The 23495-nt window shown below is 39.6% G+C and overlaps 1 long non-coding RNA gene across 1 annotated transcript; it reads left to right on the top strand.

The window, feature by feature from the left end:
• The first annotated feature begins 294 nt into the window (after positions 1–294).
• Positions 295–21585, top strand: LOC120762136 (uncharacterized). Its single transcript, XR_005703830.1, has 3 exons — positions 295–410; positions 764–836; positions 21468–21585. It is a non-coding gene; the product is annotated as an uncharacterized LOC120762136 (long non-coding RNA).
• Positions 21586–23495: the final 1910 nt, after the last annotated feature.

The raw sequence follows: 23495 nt of genomic DNA, 5'->3' as shown, positions 1-23495 counted from the left end.
ATTAAAGTATAAACATTAAGAATGGCTGTATTGAGTGGCTGGAAACAATTGCTAGGCATTTCCTGAGGTTGTATTCTTCACAGAGATGTTTTAATTGCTAAGGATAATGCTCTGAAAAGCAAATAGCTTATTTTATTACTTTCTCTTATTTCTGTAGCTACCCACTTATCTGTCTAGATTTGGTTAAATTTCCTTTTCTGAAGTTATTCAGGCTTATTTAATTTCCTTGTATATTCTTTTCGTGGGGAATATGGACATTCACCTGTCACCAGAAATTCACTTGTTTTCCTGTTGCAAGCTCATCAAGAAGCTGTATCCTCCACAGAAGATGCTCGTAGAGTAGTTGTGGATCAATCTGCTCCCAGGAGCCAGTGATACGCAGCTGAAGAGAAGATAAAGCTGGTGATGGGGTGAGTACCCAGTAAATGCAGCATTTCTGTCACAGAGTGCAGTGCCATTTTAAATCACAGCAGGGAGATGGGAACTGGGTGGTCTTTAAGGTCCCTTCTAACCCAAAACCATTCTCTGATCCCATGAAATGAGTCTCTCCTGGGGATTCAAATATCTTTGTACCTGGACCTCTGTCTATTCTCATACTTCAGCTCCCCACTTGTAAATCAGGAGTAATAGGAACGTTCCTCTCCACAAGCCTGTAGCCTGATCTCAAAAGCAGATAGGACAAATATTTCAAAGATGGGACTCATTTATACGACCCCATAATGTCTAGCAGGAGTGAGTAAATATTGTCAAAATTTCTTTTCAGGCATGAAGATCCCAAGGAAGCAGCTCCTCTTCAGTACTCAGAATTCTGATTTCCTAGACTGCAAAAAAGACAGGTGAGGGAGACTCACAATAAATATATTAAACTGATACAGTTTTAAAACTTAGGAAAGGTGTAAAAAATTAATAAGAAGCTATACATAGCCTTTTCAAATTAAAAATTGTGGTCCTTCTTCCTTAAAATAATGATATCCCACAAAGAACTAGGCAAATTTGGCAGAGTTTCTATAGGATCTATTCGTACTCATTATTGCCTGTGTAGTTATATCTCCCTGTGACTTTATTTTAAATATGTCACTTTGACTTCCACCTCATTCTTCTGCGTGAATGTTGGAAAAAATTCCTGATCCTGCTGCTCTGGTTCAGCTGGCGTTTTCATTCTTTATTTGGATTTTCTCCCCATTCAGGTGTGCCTCCAGGTAAACAAGCCTTTTTCTTTTTTGCAGTCTCCCTATGCACGAGAACTTTCCCACGCCCTTAATCAGATATAACTGAGACCATAATTACCTTGTTCTATTCGGTCAGGTTTTCTAATACCGTCACTTAGATGACAGAGAGTGGCCATAACCTGGCTGCAAACTCCCTGTGGCTTGGAGGAGCAGACTCTGGGCAGACTCCGCCAGCTTTGGTTGATTTACTGGAGGGGAACGGCAGAGTCTGGGCGGGGGAACACGAGGTTGGCAGGGAAAGAGTTTGGCCCTGTGGGATTCAGCCCCTTGTAGGATGAAGTGTGGCACGAGTGCCTCGGAGCGCCGTAAAACGTGGTCACAGAAGTTTGGGTAGTAACTGATGTGCCTCGAGTGGGTGAGATGTTTGAGTGTCACGCTCCGCGGGTCGCAGTGGCTGCGCTATTTACGGCAAGTTGTGTTTTTATCGATCATCTGTGACGTGTGACCAAAAAAGAAAAAAAGAAAAAAGAGGGCCTGAGGCAAGATAGATTTTAGCTAGGTCTGAATTAGATTTTATAGGTCAGCTACTCTCCGTTAATTCAATACCATCTGATTGCTAAAAAGGTACTTAATGAGGCTTAATTAGAAGGGATGTCTTTGACTGTCGTTTAATGCCGTTGCATAGTCATGAGTTCAGGGGCTGGCTGTGGGTTTTTCTCTTAGCAGTTCTTGGGTCTCCATCTAACAAAAGCCAATAAATGATCCCATCTGCTCCCTGATGTGTGATGCTTGCAGTGCAGGCAGCACAAGGACCAGCTTTGGAGAATGTGTGACCGCTGTGCAGGAAGGGTTCCAGCCTTAAATTGATAAGCCTAGCTTGATAAACAGAGAAATAAAGCAGTAAATGCCATAGTAAGCTGAAACTTGAATTTTGCATTTCAAGGGAATAGGAATTTTAAGGGAAATTTTACTTTTTAAAAATTATTCCATGTCTTCTGTCTCATTCTAATGATCAATTAATGTCATAATGTAGCATAACATGAGAAAAAAAATACCCTATTAGTTTTCAAAGGAATTTTTAAGCATAATTGCTTCTTGGTATTGGCTCTTTCCTAAACTTTTTCTAAAGACTTTTCCTGTTTAACACAGCAAGTTTCACTCTCTGTATATTATTATGCTGTAGTTCCTAAAAATGCTGTAGATGTGAAAAGAAAAATGCATTTTAAAATAAAAGTAGATCAGGATGTAATATTTAAAGCAAAATCACAACATTTTAAATAAATTTGAAAGTATTTAAGATCTATTAAGCCCTGATAATTTGGGAAATTCTTTTTAGAACAAAGGCAATAGCATCAAAGGAAAAAACATTTAAAATACATATATATATATATATATAATTTAAAAAATCCTCTAGCATTTTCAGTGTCTTTTTAAAAAGAAAACGTGTTTGAAGCTTTCAAAACATTCTCTACTGACCAGATGGAACAAGTTTTGTGTCAGGCCCCTAAGAGGCTGCTGCATTTCCTCTGAGGTACAGCTGGTTTTGAACACCAGCCCTCTGTGGTCTCTCAGGTGGTGTATACATATAACCAGCCACTGTGCAAGCCTCAAATAACCCAATGCACAGAAGTGTTTGGACTAAACCAAAATTGGAAATGCAGAGGGACAACAGATTTAACTGACAAAGAAAAAAAAAAAAAATAGTGAAGATGTTGACATGACAATAAATTAACTGGGCTTGAATTATAGTAAATGTATCTTCATCAAGCTCACAGATGTGCTTCTCTCACAGTTGAATGCTATTAAATTCTATACAACAACCTTGTTAAATTTAAATTAAATGCTAATTTAACACATCTAAAGGCATTGTCACATTTTGTTCTGAACCGTGTTTCTAATGACTTCGAATCGTGTGATGTATTTATGGCAAACTTCTGTAGCTGCTGTGCTGGAGAATTTGTGGGGGTTTATTAAATAAGTTATATCCTTCTCCCTGACAACATTTGCAATAAGAAAAAAGTCAGGAGAATCAGTGAAGCACAAACTGCAGGCACAACCCAGGAAGTGGTTCATACAAAATACATAGAAATCTAATGACCAGATGGGGAGGGGATAAGATAGTAATGAAGAAGATGCAATTAAGAGGAGAAATTTCAAGTCACATTTTCAGCCATCCAGATCCTGCCAGTTGAAATGCTCGGTGGGTCCTGTTGTACTCACAGATTATTTAGAAGAAACGGTGCCTTTCTGGTCTAATGAAATTACTATATCTTTCTTTTCAATACACCATGCTGCTTGAACGACTAACCTTTATCTAATGTGCTAATGCCACTTCCAATTGATGTACCTATTTAAAATGAACAATTCTAGTGGCAGAATAATGAAAACAATTAAGCTGAACTTGTCAAAATTAATAGAAGAGATTGCATCTTCATCTTAGACAGCAAAGGCTATTACAATCAAATGTTTTCCATAAGAAGACTTAGCACTGGTTTTTGTGCGGTGTCAAAAAGATGCACACTTCACATTCTTGCCTTTCAAAGGATCTGAGTAGGTCCCCAAAACCCCAGAATTTCCTTCAGGTAACTCATTTTCTCTAAGTTTTTCCTTTCTCTGGTGTTCCTAGTAACAGGTGCTCCCAGTAGCCCTCAGGAAGTCAGCAGTCCTGCTTTGGATGCCAGGAGTTACAGGAATTCAGCTAAGCAGGTCTGGGCTTTCAGGTGTTGGTGGATTTTGTAGGTACACCCTCAGATACGTTCAATACTCCATGAAAAAAATCCCTTTTCATGAGGAAAATGAAAGGACTTAATGAAATATGCAGCATACTGCTCCACAAACAACTGAGCTCAGTAAACTGAGTTTTGTGTAGAATTTTCTCTCTCTCTCTTGTATCCAGCTTCACAATTAGCACCCCGTTTGATTTTATTCATTACCACCATCTCTTAAATCCCGCTGTACTTGGAATCTTCTGCTTCACCCTTGCCCTGGACCTCTCTTACGGGCATTCTTACGTTATTCTATAAAACACAATCACTTGTGAGCTTTGCAAATTAACCAGGCATCCTGGATTGTACAGCAGCATTTTCTGCCCATCTTTGTATCATTATTTTATGGCAGGAGAAAAACTGCCATTGTAATTGTGGTCTTTTTTTTAATCAAATTCTGGAGTCACTATGCTAATATTTGCTTAAAAAAACAAAGGTTGTAGTAGTATATATTTTAAGGATAACCTGAGTTGCTGTGTTTTGCAGAGAGCCCTTCTGGATTTAGTCAATAACTTACCTATACTTTGCTAAAATCTTAGATTTGCCGTGTCTCTCCCATACACTGAATTAAAGAGAAGATGCTAATCTCAGTGATGTATCTTGAGATCTTCCTGTCTTCCATGTGCTCTGCCTAAGCCTCTGCAGCATTACAAGTAAGTCTTTGGAGTGCATTTTGACAGGGGTAGTACATTGCTATATATTTTTTTTTTTTTTTTTGGAACTATATTTGATGCTACGTAATTACTGCTGTGAGCTCTGTGCTACCAGGAGCCTTCATTAATCACAAATATTTTGCTGCTCTAGTTATGGCTCTTCCTTCCCTTGTTCCGCTGACTTCCGCCTTCTTTCTTATTTTATTTAAATCTCTGGCCCAGAGCAGCTATAAAGGGTAGACACTTATGGGAAAAACAAAGAACAGCAAATTCTAGGCTGGGCAATGTAGGCAGTCATTTGTTTGTTTGCATGCTGAGAAACCTGCCAAAAGGAGCAGAACTTCCCTCCAGTGAATAATGTAATAAATTAGATTTCATCACCATGTAATCACAGGTCCATGAGAACTGGGTATAAAATAATCTTTCTTCAAATATTTCCTCAGTGGAGCCCATCGTGATACACACACAGGCTCTGTTTGAAAATGTACTTCCTTGTTACATGGCTGTGGTTGTATTTCAAGGAAACCCGATTTTCTTTACCTCAAAACCTGCAGGGAGGCTCTGTGTCTAACTAGCTTAATAAAAATGTGTAAAGAAGAGTTGACTCTAGAAGTAGGGCGTATTTGTAAGCATCTGTTGCATTTATACTTTCTAATTATGTCCATTTGAGTAGACAGATCCACAATTTAGCTGAAATAAAACAAGACCAAAAAAACCCTTACAAATATTCAGTTTTTCTTTTGAAAATTTCATCTTTTTAAGGCATTAAAATATAAATAAATAAATGAGGAGGACCGAAAATGTCTGAGACAAGGCAACAAAGCTGATACAGTTTTTAAACCTGGCTTCTGTTGTGTTTATTGACATGATTTCATCTTTAAATGCACAAACCAGCTGCTGGGACGGTTAAAGGACATTGGCCTAACCCTGCTGAGGAAGCCACTGCAGACAGGGAGTGTGGCTGCCAGGTTTTGAGCTGATCTCCTGATCTCCAGAGCTGTGTCCAAGCTGTTCAGTAGGGTTTGAAAGTGCTCACCAAAGGAAGGTACCAGGTGGATTCACTGGTGTCCTGCCCTTCTCCATGGGACACCTGAGGTGTTGGAGCGAGATCATCAAGGTGATGGCTTCTAAATGATTTTCCATGGACAACAGAGGTCCATATTTTATTTTGGTGATAACAGAGAGCTGGCAGGAATACATGGGAAAGGATAAAACCACAGGAGGGTGCCTGGAGACACCCTGGGCTAGAAAATGTTCTTCCTGACAGGAGGCACCCATGCTGCAGCCTTTCCCTTTGAGGCATCAGCCAGCACCAGCTGCAGCCCCACGTTTACATCTCACAGATCTGTGGACACTGTGGTTTCTTTGGTGGCTTCCTTTAAGTTCCAGCACTAGAGCTGGTTTGGTGTTTGGGTTTTCTTTTTTTTTTTTTTTTTTTTTTTTTTGAACAGCAGTGGTGTTCATTTTTATATGTAGACTGCCTGCTAAGCCTCAGAACCCCGCTTTAAATATATCCTTATAACCTTAGCATTCTTTCTCCTCTTTAATTAAGTGATAACTACAGCTTTGTGCTGAAGGCTTTTTATTTCTAATAGGGTCTTTTATTCGCAGTTTGAAAGCAACATCTTTTTTTTCCCCTTCCTTGAATGTAGTCTTGAAAATTTTTATGCAGTTAACCATGAGCTTCACAATAGTAGTGTCTTTTAATAGTCTTTCTATCATGGATCGGTTTTGTTTTTGTTTTTTTTTTACCTTTTTAGCTGTTCTTTTTTGTTTGCTCTCAGAAAGTTGCTTCTTTTTCATATAACTCTCTCCTTGGAGCTGAGTTTTGCTTTGGTTGATTTGTGTGTGTGTGTGTGTGGCTTCCTCTTACCTCCAAGGACACTGAAATCAATTTTGAATTGAAGAGTCGTTCTTATTTTGAAAATGAAACAGCAGCTTCTGCTGTGTGTCCAGTACACTGCTGAGGGAGTAATGAAGAGTTGCTTTTGCCCTTCTGCATTCTCCTTTTCAACAAAAGAATTTAAGTGTCTGGTGAATGTCAGGTGTTTCCTCTCTGCCTGTCCCCCAGCCTGTGGAGGTCCCTGGGAAGGGCTGCACAGCCACTCCTCCCAGCCTTGTGCCATCAGCACATTTGAGGGAGCATCTGCCCCCTCATCCAAGTCATTGGTGGGTATATTAAACAACACAGGATGCAGTTTAATACTAAAAATCTGATCGAGTTTCTGTCTCTGAAAATTTTGCCCCCCAGTATTTCATTTTCTATAATAAAGAACATGCACAAAAACTCTTGGCTTTCCTGCAAGATGTACAAGTCACTGCTAACACTGAAAATCTGTGTTTTGTTCAAAAAATAATCCAGGAATTTTCTTTAAAATTAGGCAGTTAATATTTTATGTGATTAGAATTAACTCTGGGAACATTTATCTCATCACGTTTGAATGTTCAAGTCCATGATGTATTTTGAGCTAATTTTGGGTAGGCTCATTAGGGAAAAAAGGTGTTGTTATTAATAGTAATTTGCAAGAACCTTTGTTGAAGATTAAGTTGCCTTTCAGACTATATATCTCATAAGTCAGTGACAAATATAGTAACAGGCTTACATAGTGAAGGTGTAAAATCTCAGGCTTAAGAACCATTATTGGCTTCTCATCTTCCAATACTCATTAACATCATTATCCCAATACAATCAACTTTGATGACACTACTTTACTTTTTTAGTACATTTTCAGAAGAGATCAGGTTAATAAAAGCTCTTAGTATTCAGTTAAAATATTCTGCACTCTCTTTCCAAGATCTCCCTGGTCTAACACAGAACATCCAGCAGAATCCATTTTTCAGAAATGAGGATGTGGCTTTGATATCAGTGCAAAACACTTTTGGTCAGAAATGGGAGGTTTAATTTTCCAGTCCTACTTTTGGTCTGTGCTGGACCCGAGTTTTCAGTGAGAGAAACAGTTTGGCTCAACCTCCTGAGCAGCTGAGCACTTTTGTTTTGTTTTTGCAGTCATCTCTTTTACACTCTCTTGTAGAGAAATAGGAACTCACTTTAGAACGTTCTCTTTTACCAAAGGACACCAGCTTTGACCAGTATTTCATACATGTTTATGTTGGAAATGATGAATATTTGAGAATACTAAAATACTAAAAAAAAGTACCATGATTTGGATTTTTCTCTTAAAAACGTAATGTTTTCTAAATTAATTTGAATATATTTTGCTTGACATAGAATGTGATTATGCTTAGATTGCACATTTTAGAAAGTATGAATTTCAGTTTAAAGTAATGGAGAATTACTCTGTAATTTTTCTCCAACTATTTCTAATGACTAATACAGTTAATATTACATTGCAAACCATTCATCATTTTAGGATGAATGCTATTAACTGAAAAGGGTTGTTTTGTTTGTTGTTTTTTATTTTTTTATATATACAATATAAATAAGAAGTAATTAGTAATTTGCATAGTAAATACCAAAAAATAAATGCAACAAAATTAATGAGATGTGTATCTGTATGCATAGTAAAGGAAATTATGCTGCTTAAAGAAAAGGAGATGTACTCCATCCATTCTGTATGCAGAACTCCTTGGAGTTAACTCTGATACTAAGTCAAAAAACCTTCTCTTAAAATAGACACAGCTGCTTTGATTAGACAAATGAAGGTACAGTAAGAAGAGTTCAAAGCCCATAAAAAGCTTTCTTTTTTTATTTTGATAGCTGGTTATAAGTGCATTATCTGATAGAGAGATGGTAAAGAAAACAGGTAAAAGGAGGGCAGCTTAAAAGAAGCCCCATGCAGGTCATTATTTCAGCCATTCTTTTGTATTATTTTCATCATCAATTACAAGATTACCTTTTTTAATTGAGGCGTTGCATTTGAGTAAAGTATAATTTGCTCTAATAGGCAGCTAATTGGACTAATTGTCTACTGAAATTAGCTAGAAGTCTGTTACATCTTTATTTTAAATGTTGAAGGTCTCATTAAAATTCCTTCATGTGAATAGGGGAAGAAGAATATACCATTAAACTAATTGTTTATGCAAAGTGAAAGTGTTCTGCTCTTCTCTTTGGTATCAAAGATTTGAGCACTCAAGGATGGAGCTTGGGGACCCTTATCCATCCAGAAATTTTTTCCTTGGGATGTGCTATGAGGTTACCAAGTTCCCCCAAACCCCATCCAGCTTGGCCATCGAGGGATGGGGCAAACCCAGCTTCCCTGGGAAACCTGTGCAGGTGCCCTGAGTTTTATCTTTGATGTGTTTCACGTTCTGTGCTGCCCAGGGTGCAGCTCTGAGCTCACACTCAGGGTCACTCAGCTCTCTGCACACAGCAGCGACACAAAACAAATCCTTTTCCTGCTGCACACCAAGGACAACTTTCAGCCCCAAAGCACAAACAAGGGTGGCTGGAGGGAGGAACAAGAAGGATGGGACCTCACAGCCTGGAGCTGGAATGGGACAATTAAACCCCAATGTGCAAATGGACCAAAACTGATCAAAGTGTGAGACCTCGTGACCCTTTGTTCATTTTGTGACCATTTCGGGTGTAGCCTTGGCCAGGCTCTTACCCTACCCAAGGCCTTTCAATAAATATCTGCTTTATTCTCCAGCTCTATCCAGTCTCTGTTCCAGCTCAGCCTTCCCAAGGCTTCAGTTCCAGGGCCTCACCACCCTGCCAGGGAAAAATTTCTTCCTAAAATATAATCTAAGCCTGTCTTTTTTCAGCCTAAAGCAGTTTTCCCTGTCCTATCACTCCATGCCCTTGCAAAACTCCCTTCCCAGCTCTGCTGTAGCCTCTTCTCATCCCATTAGGGGCTCTCAGGTCTCTCAAGAGCCTTCTCCTCTCCACACTGACTGTCCCCAACTTGCAGCCTGTCTTCCTGGGAGAGGTGTTGCAGCCCTCTGAGCATCTTTGTGGCCTCCAGCAAGGTCAGGTCCTTGCTATGCTGGCAGCCCCAGAGCTGGATGCAGTGCTCCAGGTGGGCTCTCACCAGAGCACGGCAAAGAGGGAGAGAATTCCCTCCCTGAGAATTCTGGCCATGCTGCTCTGGCTGTAGGAAAGGGTGTGATTGTCCTTCTGGGCTGCAAGTGTGTGTAGGGTCATGGAAACCTTCCCCCAAGTCCTTCTCCTCAGGGTTGCTCTCAAGATCTTACATTCTCTTTTCTGTAGAGGCTGGCAAATTGAGCTAATGCTCCCGTGTATTTCTCAAGTCCTTTTCGGAGGTAGACAGAGCCAGAATTTCATCAGAGCACTAATCACGTCAGTCTTTGCTGAAGAGACTGTTGCCAGGCTTTACGGGGCTGATTAGAGACAACAGCTTTGAGACACATCCCACACGTATTTAAGACTTTATGAACAATGAATATCATTTTGCATTACACTCACAGCACAGTGTCATTGCTGGATAGTGTTACAAAGTAGGGATTATCCTAAAAGTGAAGGTTCGATCATTTCTTTTTCAGCATTTAAGATATTTTGACATGTAAACCAGCAGTGTGGCTGCTGGGACATGTTGGGAATGTTGCTGCACAGCTGGCACATCACGCAGAGTTTCTCAGGAAGAAATAGGGGCTTCATTTCCAGCAGCTTTTGGCAGTACAGTTTACGACTATCCTTTTCTTTAGGGGCCGCTATCATTTTTATCATGAGCAGGAATAATTTCTGTGTTGTAACAGTGGGGAGCCAGTGGCTGCAGGAGTCTCACTGTGAATGCTAATCCTCTCCTGGGGCTGGCTCCCACAGAGCAACAAGGATGAGCAAATATTTGCTGAAGTGCTCATAATTCAGCTGGGTGCTGTGCGAGCTCTCAGATTATTTCTATTTTCCAATTTTTGCATTTCTAAATGCTCAGAAAGTGACAATCGGGGAAAGAAAAGCCAATTTGACCGTGCTTCTCTTGCCTTAAGGTATCTTCATCCCAGAACAGACCATGGGAAATCTGGTATTTTTCTCTGGGAAACTGGGTGGTGATTTTATTTCCTGAAGCAACTCTGCCTTTAGTCTCTTTTGAGCAAACCACATCCAACACCAAGCTCTGCATTCAAACCATCCACTAATCCACCAAGATCCTGCATTGAATTTTATTGAAGTGATTTTTTGTTGGAGAAAAGGAGCGATTCGGTCATTCAAAGATTGCTGTTGGGCAATGGAAAATGCATGTTCTCTCTCAGCTGTTTGATGGCCACATGCAGATTGATTATTAAACCCCCTAAAAGTACAGACTGTGAAATCACAATAAGCTGAGAATGTTTTGTCAGTTATTTGTTAGACATACAGCTGGCTGGTGTTCGTGTGTGCTTATCATCTTGTATATTTTGAACGTGAAAACTCATTTCACTGTAACCAAAATCTTTTATAAAAGCATTTTTTAGGCTCAGTGAGCTAATATGGTTGATGTAAAATTACTGGCTTATATGTCATGCACTTGAAACTTTCTATGCTTGATATATGTGTGTAAATGGGTTTCTTAGAGCTAAAGGATTGCTAGCTTAATCCTGGAATCTTGGTAACTCTCAGGTGGCAATTTAAGTATGGGCAAATGAAATTATAAATGCCTATCTGACATGACAGTTTTCATGCAGGGAAGTTTTGTTTTGCTGACATTTTTTGATTCCTTCCCTTGTCACAAGTATCTTAAATAAATAAATTCTGTTTGGAACAGGATTAAATTGGGAGCTATCACATTCTGCTTCAATATCTTGTAACTATAGTATAAATTCACACTGATCCATTCATTCTCTCCTCTCATATGCAGTCTGACCTCACATAAACCGATGTAAACAGAGAAAATACTTGTGCCAGCAAACCTACTGTAATTTGAACCTATTAAAATAGAGGTTAGAATCTGGCCATGAGTATAAATAGAGTGTAATCTAGTTTCTTGAGGTCTGCAGATTCAGTAACTTTAGATATTTATGAATTCAAACTCCAGCAATGGTTTATGCTGACATGCACCTGCTTGATGCAACTTAAAAATGGCTGAAGGAAAATTTTTAAAGAGGAATGTATGTCCAGCTCAAGACTGAGTCTGGACCTCGGGCTGTGAAGTTCAGTGCTTTGGTTTTAATGCTCTCCATCCTATCCTTTGCATATCTCTGCCCCTCTTTTTTGTGCATATTCTAGATTTTTTTTTTTTTTTTGTATCTTGAAAAGAAACTGTGAAATTTAACTTGTTAAAGAAAATTTTTGCCTTTTGAAAAAAAAAAAAAAAAATCAAAATCACGTCCACCAAAATTCTCCTCACCGTTATTTCCAGTGCACTGTCCTGCAGGAGAGGCTTTAGTTAATTCTACAATGGCATTGGCTGAGATGTACATTTCTGCTTTCTCAGATTCCTCACTGCTGCAGGGATCACAGGGTCATTTGGGTGGGGGAAAGCAGCCCAGGCCAAATAGAACAGGGGACTGTGATTTTCATTGCTTTGTCCCCGGAGGTTATGACCTGGCTCTGTACACAGCAAGAGTCACGATGGAGAGTCAGCACTAACATTTGTGTCAAAACAGACTTCACTGGAGCTGGGCTAATACAAGTGTAGTGGTGAGAGAGTGGAAGAAAGATAAAGGAACCCACGGTTTGGACTTCAGGCTGTGAAACAGAGACTGTGTCATCTGGTCACAGCAGTCCTTCCATCAGATCATTGGCAGCCTGAAAAGATCTTTGACTAGCCAAATACCTTGCAGACACTTTATTTGTTGAATCAGCTATGCAAAACACAAAAAAAAAATCTGTTACAGAGACTTAATTATAGGCAATTAGGTGTCTATTCTGTCAGTTAATGATAATAATGGTAAAAAAAGGATAACCATTGTCATTGTATTCATGACTGCATTTTATGCCTTAACTTCACATTCAAAGGTAAATACAAGTTTTTAATTTGTTTTATAAATGTGTGGTTCTGTAAATGTTCTGCTGTGGTTGCAGTCAGTTGTCAGGTTTGCCATTGCAGAGCTGCATTGTGGAAGTTCTCATTCCAGATGAAAAGAGCACAAATTGCTGACTTGAGCAATGCGGCGTTCCTGACGTTAGTAAATCTTATTTGTGTAATTATCTTTCACCGCGGTAGGACCGAGTAAATCATGGCTCTGCCATGCTCAGCATGATGTGTGAGATGGCTTTCATTTCCCCTGCTGGTGGGGAAAGACTGAAAGTTTCTACGGCTTGTGCTGTGGAGCTGAGCTCTCTGTCGAGGTGTCATAACTCACACCCTTGAAGCTCAGAGCATTCACCACTTCCCAGAAATACTGGAATGCCTCTCTGCACGTGACCTAAACTTTTTCAGTCCATACTGGCTCAAAGAGCAAATGGACCCCATCTGCTGACAGAAGCCAGCCTGGTTGAAGCAGCAAATATGGAACCAAGAACATTGGAGTTAACTGAAACATGGTCGAAGAGACAGTCATTGCCTTTAATTAAGGCTAGCTAGGATATGTGGGTGGGTTAAATATCTGTCTATTGGGAGACTCTGCATGAAAAAAAAAAAATAACTGGTGTTTCTAGGAGACGAGGTAGACGTATAAATGATGAGAAATAAAAGAAATGCCTTTACCATTTGTAGATGTGAACCAAGTTGCAGGAAAATGGCTTGCGTGAAAAAGTGACATCATCCGAGGTTTGCAGAGAACCAGTAACAGCAGTTCTGAGTCCTGTGACTTGCCATATGTCCATATTTAAGTACTGGAATAAATGGACTGTGGAGTGGGTAATTCTAAAGAATATATTAATTAAATGGTTGTCATGAGCATATGAATTTTTTAATTAATTAAAAAGCTGTTAGTAATGGTTTGGGAGGCAATGATAACTTTGGATTAGAACAGGAATGGAAGAACTTCTGACACAACTGACCCACCTGGTGTCCTTGATTGCTGTTCAGTGATTGAACCTTTCATTAGATCGTGGACAGGTGAGTTGTGACTGAACCTGAATTCCTCCCACAGCAGAAAGAAATATCTCATTACTGAGCTCCAGGATTGCCTGATGAGTTCATTTTTCCTTTCATTTAAGTGGTTTCCTGTGGGTTATAAAAAAATCACAGAGCTAATACGTAATAAACACAGGAGAACTACACAATGGAACAGTAAAAACTGTGGTCTCTTTTGGAAGATTTACCTACTTTACAGTGGTTTACTAAAGTGATCTTATGAGTGATGTAATTGTTCTTAATTGAGCCGTATGAATTCAAGTTGCACATGAGCTTTATACACATATTTCCTATATTTGAGACATCTAATTATTTTCTCCTGAAGCATGGTGATGGTTGAAGAAGAAGATCCTATTCCTTCTTCTTGTTTTCATAATCAAAGCTGGAGTTTTGGATACAAGTGTCAGGCAGCTGGAATTCACAAGGTAGCCATGTCCTTATGCCCTGTCACCTTGGGGAAAATGAAGAAATGAAGTCCTTTCCTTCACTTTCTATCCCATGAGAGAGACAGTTAGTGCTTTAATTCATTCCTTTAAATGCAAAAGAGTTTTAATTTTAATTGTAAGAGGGTGGTGCTGCTCCTCTCAGTCAATATCTGAGTCACGTTCTGCGTGACGAGGGAACAAAATCCAAAGTACCTAAGATGTGAAAATAGCAGCTGTGCCTTAAATTAGAGTCAAGGGCTGGGATGGGAGTTGCTTCTCTGGAAGAATGTATTAATAGATAAAGCTGAGATGCATGACTACCACTAGCACTGAGAGAAAGCTGCAGTTTGGATCTCTTTAGAAATTAAATGTGGCATTTATGCATGTATGAATCAGAAGGCACATCTGAATGTGTCAAACTTCCATCAACTATCATTAGGGCTTTACAACTTCTTTTTCTCTTCCCCCACCCTCAAGTTTTCTGGCTTTTGTTCACATTTGCTCAGCGTAGGAGCTGTGGGCCCTTAACAGCAAGTGTTGGCTTCATTTCTGCTCAGTTTTCAGCTTCCTGAGCAGGGAACCTTTTATAGACTGTGACACAATTGTTAATTATGAGTGTTGCTCTGCCCATGCTTTGGGATACTAGTGGGAAGATTAAGGTGTTCAGAGAGACATAAATTTGGCCCACCTTGCGTCAGTGTGGCATAAAAAGATCTGATTTGGGAAGTCAGACGTGAACTCGGTGACACTTGGAGGAGTCCAAGTTTCTGTTTCTGGCTCATGTATAATTAAGTAGCTTTGCAAGGTGCTTTTCGATATCCTGAGCTTTCCAACAAGTGGGATTTTGTTTCCACAAATGGTATTCCCAGACCTCTCTCTCATCAGGGAAACCTTCGAGATTCATGTTACGGAGAAGGTTCAATGAGTCTGTTCCCAAAGACCGCCCTGGGGATGGATTGCAGTGCAGTGACAAAGACAAAGACACACGGTGGCTGGAAATGAGGAGGGAAACACCCAGTGATGCACCCAGGGCTGGTGGGAGGCACAGGGAAGTGACCAAGAGCAGGAGGAGCAGCAGCATGGTCAATGCAGCTCTGTGTTCAGAGCTGACCAAGGTGCTGAGTACAATCCACGGTGTTGCCTTTAGTTCTTCCTCACAGAACTGCCACAGCCTAAGAGTGACTGATGCCTTTCAAGCAAAATCAGGTGTCCTGCCATGTTTTTTTTTAATGCAATACCTCCTGAGAGGCACAAAATAGACACAAAGCAATAAGAAGATATCGTTTGTTGTGTGCAGTGTAAAGAAAACAATCAGCGCGCTATTTTAGTCCAGTTGTGTCTCAGATTTCAGCTCCCAGATAAACACAGCTTTGCACTCAAAGACAGTATTTAGCACAGCTTGAAAAGTGGGCTTGTTTATTTTTAGTGTTTTCAAGGATCAGCTCTCAGACAAATCATTTTTCACATAAACCAGCTCATAAATTCCTGGGATGCTATCTCAGTCATCCCAAATATGCCAAAGAAGTGAAGGTCACACGGTGTAAATTGAAGCTGTACAAGTTTGCCTACCAGTTTTTGTGTTAGTGTGCAATGGAAGGAAAAGAGCCATATATATTTTAGTTTTTACGTTTTTTCTAATCTGCTTTTTCAGTCCACCTGCAACCCTTAAATCACTGAGGGAATACAGTTTCTTTAATGAATAACTGGTGTTGGTGGGTATTGCCAATTCACTTTCAACTAGGAGGAGAGTCAGTTCCTTCTGGACAAAAATTTTGTAAGGAATGCAAAATGAGTTGTCATCACCCAAAGAAACCCAGACAACAACACAAAACAACCCCTTGGTGTTCAGTTGTTTTACTTATGTTGGGAAATTTAAGGGAAAAAAGACCAAAAAGAAACAACAACAACAAAAAGCCAAACAAACAAACAAAAACAACTCCCACAGCCTTCCCAATTCAGTGACTGGGAATCCACATTGATTTGGGGAAAATGGCAATGTGTATTTTCTTTTTCTGACAAAAATTAGTCTATATCATTGCCAACCACAACTACTGACAGCTTTGGGTAGCCTATTCAGATTTCTAAACCCTTTAAGTGATAAGAATGTCTTGGACTGTCTGCTTAAGCCGTGCAGTAACTCTTAAAAGAGTTTAAGTCATTAAGTACATCAGAAATTTCTTGCAGTGAATTGACATACCACAAGCACAGGATGGTGAAGTTTCACAGAGCTGGATCAAGACTTCACTGCTCTGAAAGCAACAGATTATTTCCAACAATAGTATTTCTTTTTTGGTCGTTTAAAGATTTCTCAGAGTCTAAAATGACACCTTGATTTATGCCCCTGCATTCTTGTGGCTTACTGCAAAATATTTATCTAATCAATTGTGAGACTGTCACAGAGGAAAAGTCAAGTGCCTATTTAGAATGCAAATTGGTATAAACTAAAGGCTGTAGTGTTTGTGTGCCTGCTGCAGCATTCTGACCCCTTTTGTGTAACTAACATTTGATGATGCTGAATATTTAATTGCATACTGTGCTAAGTGACTGATTATAATGATTGAGGCCTTTTTCTATTGCACATTAATAATATGGGGTGAAATTCTAATGCTTGACCCCAGGTACCTGCAGGGCTCAATGACCTGAAGTTTAGTCTAAAACTGATCTTAGTATAACTGCAAGTGTGCAGGTTATTGTTTTACTCCGAAGCATTTTGGGGCAATTTGAGGTGTAAGAACCTGTATTTGTGTTAAGCAGTTCCAAGTATGACTTTCCAATGCTCTTGGAAGGAGAGAAAGTTGTGATTTCTTTTCTGATGACTTTAGCATTGTGATTGCTCTGTGGTTGCTGTCTGTCCTGATTTTATAGCTGTTAACTACAGCTGTGAGTGGATGGAATGCATCCCTTAAAATGCATCCCTGAAAAGTCATGTACTCCCCTCCACCAGCCATTCTCTTCCTGTTCATAGAATTTTCAGTCATGAGGCAAGGTTAGCACTTTTCAGAATCCCCAGGTTTGAAGACAGCTGAGAGAATTCAGACATATTTTTACATCCTTGGTAAGACTAAACTGCACTTTAATAGAGATCAGAAAGTGAAGCCATAGAAAACACTTTTTAAAACTGTTGTTTATACTGTTTTCCTCTGTAATTGCACAGACTCTTTTGTCAGACATTGGGAGGGGAAAAAAAAAAAAAATGGCTTTTGCTATGGCAACACAGAGGACTTAGAAAATGATCTCTCAGCATGGAAGAATGATGATTCCCAAAATAGTGCAGGAGCGCTGAAAAAGAGCGAGATCCTCTCTTGTGCCAAGGCCTTTTCAGCTCTGGAATGGGGGTTCTCCTGCAGAACTGGCTCTCATTGTCTCATCATGAAGCTCCTTTAGGCGCACAGTAATTTAGAGCCGCCCGTGCCCTGCTGTAATTGGTGGCTGTCTGGCCATTGTCTGCAAGGAGCCCCGGATGCGCTGGGAGCTGCCAGTGCCACAGCGCTCCCCCCAGCTTTAATGCACCCCCAGCCTTGCAGTGAGGGGGAGGGATGGACAGCAGAGCACGAGGATCCTCTCACTTCACACTGCTGCTGAGCTCCAGATAGCTGAGAGAAGCCTCATGCAAATTAATCTCTTTAGCCGGATTTAGGTGCTTCGTACTTCTCAAAGAGCTCTCTGCGCAGGTAGAAAATTGATCACGAACTGCTTTAGGAGGGGGCTGCTTTGCTTCATTAATCCAAGCAGCCAGTAATTTGTGAGCAAAACACTGTCACAGGTCTGTGAGGTGATGTTCAGGAATACGGCATTGGGATTGTCACCTCTGAAGGTGAAGAAATCTGGAGGAAAGAAGAGCTGGCAGTAAGGTTCTGCAAAGTTCAAGCTAATTACTTCAGTGATTTTAAAAATGAGCATGAAGGAATTCTTAGTGATCTTTTCAGTTAATGAGAATGCATAAAATCCTTGTGCCATATTTTTTTTACTGCTGACATGTGCATTCCTTCAACAAAAAATCAGAATAAAAACGAACAAATATCCAAAGATTTTTGTTTTAATGCAGAACACAAGTACCAAGGAGTTTTTTTGTAAGGATTAGTGTCCTCTGCTACCTTCTGTGAGCATCATAGGGGATTTTCAACATCTGGAACCAAGATCCTGAAGCAGCCACTTGCAGGATATCTGTATCTTCTGGTCCCTAAACTAGTTGTTCCCTTCATTCCTCTATGCAGTGCATCTTGCACAACAAAATTGTCACACATGGGCGGTAATGAAGGCTAATATATTGAGACAAAAAGATTTATTTCATGTGCTCCTTGAGTTCACTGGTTCTAATCTTGCCCTTCTGCCGTCTCATGCTGGGCAATACTATCTCAGAATTTTCTGTCTGCCAGCTCTTCAGTGTTGAGTGCTCTTCACCAAAACACACATCACTGCCTGACACGAGTTTAAAGGCAGTAATTTTTGCTGCCATTCATGAATTTCTGTTTCTAGCCCAACATGAGCAATGGTGTCTCATGGCCAAATTCAGTCTAAGGGTACTGTGATTATTCCCTTTTGAGAGAACTTCTAGTTATTTGTTTGTGAGATCAAAGACACATCAGCTGTCTGCCTAGAACCTCACAGACTGCTGGAAATGAAAACCATTTTGTGTTTCTCATTTCTCCAAAAGCTGCTTATCAGCTTCATAGGCAGATGCACATATTTGAAGGAGTCCACTGAGCCATTCATTTGCACTATACACTGAGGTTTTTGTGTTCACAGTGATGATACTCTGATGTACATGAATAAACATCCTTCGCCTACAAGAAAGGTTACTCAGTATGTTTTTGGAGCTGCTGGGTTCTGCTCTGCCTTTGCTCTGTGCCTGTGCCAATATTATCTGAAGTTACTCAGCCTTAGACCTACTGTACATATAACTCACCTAGCAGTTGACATAACCCACAGAATTATCATTATTCAGGGCCAGGGATTCAATCAATGGCTTCCAGCCTCTGTTTTTAAATGATTGAATGCTTCCTTCCGTGGTAAGGGTCTCCCCCTGAACAAATCTCTCCAAATACACATATCCCATGTGGTGCTTACAGGTCCTTCTGTTCTCACACAGCTCAGCTCTATGAGATTTTTGTGTCAACAGCTTTCTGTGCTCTGCAAACAATCCTATTAAGTGTACTTGAGAGGGTTAGGATGGGTCTACCAGTTTTGTGCTTCAATGAGGGGTGTGATTAGTTTTCTTCTTTGCTGCTGTAATTGTGTTAGAACTGTCCCTTGAATGGTTGCAGCTATTTTGCCTTCCAAGGAGCTGGGGTATTTTATTCACTTCTTAGCAAAGGTGTATAATCTCTGCACACATAAATCCCTTTATGAAATGCAGATCCATGACCCTAAATTTTGGTTTCCCACCCCTGGAGGTTTCCCATGGTTACTTTTTGCCCATTCTGTCAAATGCAGGCACTTGGAAACTCTGACTTTTTGTACTGTTCTGTGCTGTAGCTCATAAATGGCACCGTGATTCATGGAAGTTTGGTGGTACTGGCTTCTCCTGGCTCTTGGATCAGGTCTGTGGCTGGATCTTTAGAGATCAAGAGAGTGAAATTATAGCTAATTTTTACTGGGTCAAGAAAATATCTTTAAACCCTCATCCCTGCTCTGGGAAGGATTTTGTTCCTTTGTTGTTGTTGTTCAACCATTGGAATTTTATCATGTCTACCTTTTGAGCTTATGTTTTAGAAAAACCATCTTTGGATCTAAACCTATAAACAGACTAATAAAGCACTGCCTCAGTGAAGCAATCAGAAAAACATTTAGATGGAACTTGGTGGTACTTTGAGGAAGATTCGTTTCCTAGGTACGTCCTCTGAATGTCAGATTCTTATATCCAGGAGAAATACTGACAGAGAAAGCACAAAGGCAATTTTTTGAATTTTTTTTTTTTTTTTCCAGTGAGACATCAACGCCTCAGAAATGAAAAGAAGATGAGAAAATTCTAAGTTACAGTTACCAGCAGACTTCTCTCTTACCTGTTAACACTCAGTGTTTTTACTGGAAAAATAGATAATGAAAGATAGGAAATGAGCTATGACTTGAAAAGTCCCTCATGCTATTAAAAAGAAAGGACAATGGTATTTATATGATCTTTGGAAACTAAGTAACCATGACACATGAAAGGCTCGAATGAATGGAACAACGGGTGATCTGCTGAAGTGTTTCACAGAAACCTTTTTTCCCTAGAAGCATCACTAAATTGATTAACTTATTAGCAAAGCATACACTTTCACTGAGGGAGAAGGGTTTTTTAATCCTTATTTCTGTCATTTATGTGTTCTGGTTGATGTCAACACGTTTTAATCAAAAGAAATTGTTTAATAGCTTGCCTACACAGAATAAAATATCTTGTTGCAATCCAGGCCAACTAACAAATACAAATTGGCCATCTTTAATTACACTGGTTTGGGTTTTTTCATTTCTCCTTTCAGGCTGCAAGGAATCTATCCTTATAGTCAAAATGCTTGGGGGAATAAATGGAAATCTGAATCACGGAAATTTAAATGAAAATGAAAGAAGTGAAATGGGATGAGCGCTGCCATTTGAAATAAAGTGCTAATAAAACACTCAGGTATTAGCTTCTGAAGAAGATTTTTATAGAAATCCCTTGAAGCGCTGGAAAGACTGGAATAATATTGTAATTGGCATCCCTGACCTGTTTTATGTATACTGCAAGAAGTTTTTGTCTCTGGCTTGAAAAGTTCACGATAAAACAAAGCTCCCAGCATTCCCTGGTCTTTAGCTTTGAAGGTCTAAAGTATGGATTTTTTCATTATAGTATAGTGAAAAATAAACCGGTTTAACCACGATGCAGAGAGCATAATCATCAGGTGTTCCTTCCTGCACGCTCTTGGATAATATTTTTTGCAACAGCTTTGATGGGGATTCTACTTAGCAGACTGAAAACGTGACCTTCAAAGCTATGCTGTGTTATAATCGTGTGTACAGTGCCCTGTAACCAAATCTCAAGCTCATGCATTGTGTGTGTTTGGATGTCATTATTCAGAACATTTTTATTGCTCATCTAGGCCTGGAAACTCTTTTAAAACCAAATCAAGCATTCGTTCCTGCAAAAGAGGCAAAAATATACTCTTATTAGCTGTGACAAAATCAGCAACAGCTCTGGTGTGAGGGGGATTACCAAAGGCAAAACAAACAAAGAAAAGTATTCAGGAGCTGAAATAAGTGATTGAGATATTGAAGGTGCTTTGCAATTATTAGGAATTCTTTGTAGGCTGGCATAATGCAGCCTTCTCACATCTCCTAATGTAATTACAGTGATGAGGAAAAGATTTTCAGGTCAGGTCCTTAATTTAGATAATTCTGTCTTAATATTCAAGAATAATACACCAAAGGATTAACATCCTGAATGCTGAAGGGATTCTTGTGCCTTGGAGTGTTTCACTGCAGCCAGCTTTATTGTGGATACGTCCAGTTCCTTTCTTGCTTTAGAACACGGACTCTGCCCTGCAGAAATGGATCTAATATTTTGCTTTTTTTCCTTTCCTAGCCATCACTCTCAAGGCAGCGCCTTCATCAGCTGCAAATCATTATTTCTTCACCCTGCTTGGGTGGGAGCTCACAGAAGCTGAGCCATGATGTGGGCACAGTGTTTCAGCTGTCCCTTCTCTCTGGTCTGCAGAGGTGTGTGCCACACTTGTGTTGATGTTGGAAGCCTTTACCACTGCAGGAGAAAGTACAGGTACAAAAATGGCAATGACAGAGACATTTCTGAGCTTAAAATAATACATTCTCTCTCTGTGAAATGACTGTTATTGAACAGTAAAAGCACAGGCTTTGTTTTACTGCTGTTCATCTAAATCTCTTCCCTTGTCCCAGAAATTTGCTCTGTCTTGACAAAAATGTATGGGGTTTTTTTTTGAGTAACAGCCTGCATTAACAAACATAAAGGTTAATAGAATTTGAGCATCTTGAAATGTGATTTAATTTGGAAGACCGCAGTCCGTGAATATTAACTAGTAACAAATTAAATTATTCAATGACAAATCACATCAGGCGGGCACCTATGTAATATTAATTGGTTTTGTCATTACAACAATTCTTCCAAACAGCAGGATGCAGGCGAACTCTGCATTAACGCTTTGGCTCAAGGTGTTCATTTGTAAATGAGCAATTCATCATGAGAAGGCAAAGGGAAATAGCTCCAGGTTTGTGTCAGATTGCCCTGGTGTTAACTGCTGCTCTGTGATGTGACATTGTCTAGACCTATAACCAGTGGGAGTAATAGAGGGGGAAAGTGGCCATTCCATTATTTTGGATGAATTAAACTATTGGCTGCCACTACCCGAGTGTAATGTTTCTAGTGACCCATATCCATTACTTGCATTAATAAAAAAAATTGATATGTTAGGTGTTTGCTTCCAAGCTTTAAAAATATAGCCTTTATATTCATATGGCATTTAAAATAAGTACCTAGGCAATATCTTAAAGTTTTGGTTGTTTTTTTTTTTTTTAATTTAAAAATGGAGACAGGGCCTGCTGGAATCAACAGGAGTCATTCTTTTGTTTTCTACAGACTTTCTATTAGCTTTTATAGGAACTCATTACTGAACTGCCATGAGGGATATAATTTATGCTGGCAACTGCAGAATGAAATTAACAGTTAGAGGGTTATTCCGTGGTGCACCACAAGGGAAATAGGTGCACCCTTAGCCCCGTATAACAGTATATATATATCAACATTTATGCAGACAGAATCTAGAGAATACCAAGGCAGAAATTTGTGCCAGCTCACAAAAATGAGGGCAACAGACTTCAGGCTTACTATTTCTGCTGTAAAGCCCTGGATTTTAGGATACATTACTGTTTGTTTGAAGTATTTTGTAATTGATTCTTCAACAGAAGAAAACCCTATTATGAAATATATTTTGTGTGTATACGGTTAGAGATTAGACATACTGTGATTGTAAAGAACATTCTGTTTCTTCCCCAGAATGCACTGTGTATGCAGAACATGATGCCTTACCATCTAAAGAAGTCAAAAACATAATTTGAATGTCTCTGAATTCAATCAATACTTTGTTTCTGTTAAAAATAGTATTTTTTAGATGTTACTAAATTCATGTTTATTGCTGGGCTACATGCCAGGAAATATACCTTGTTCATTTTATTTTTAAAATAATGCTGTATACTTTTGAAACAAGGCACGCAGCCGATTTCTTTAACCTTTTTATGCTTTTAATAAGCATTCTCTTAAGTATTCTGAGATACTCTTCATCCTTTTTACAGATATTGGCAGTCGATGCAAGAAAACAAAATCCAGCCAGAAACCTCTGCAAGGCCCTGAAGGTTTGTCTTGTCCATGAGATTTCATAAATTTCGGAGCAGTCTGTCTTAGCTGAAAGCACGATACACAGGCCAGTCCAGTTACAAGGCGTCTCATAATAACGTCCTCAGTGCTCTAAGAGAATATTGATGTTCTGTGGAGCAGACATGCCAGGTTACCTTGACCTGCCAATACGGGATTACAGCTGCAGCAGCATATTTGACTTCTTTGCCTAGCCTCAAATGATCAAAG

Source organism: Hirundo rustica, chromosome 21 (genome assembly GCF_015227805.2).
Source record: "Hirundo rustica isolate bHirRus1 chromosome 21, bHirRus1.pri.v3, whole genome shotgun sequence".
In the NCBI taxonomy this organism is placed as follows: domain Eukaryota; kingdom Metazoa; phylum Chordata; class Aves; order Passeriformes; family Hirundinidae; genus Hirundo; species Hirundo rustica.
Note: the sequence above shows the minus strand (reverse complement) of the source record. Positions and strands in the feature narration are given on the sequence as shown.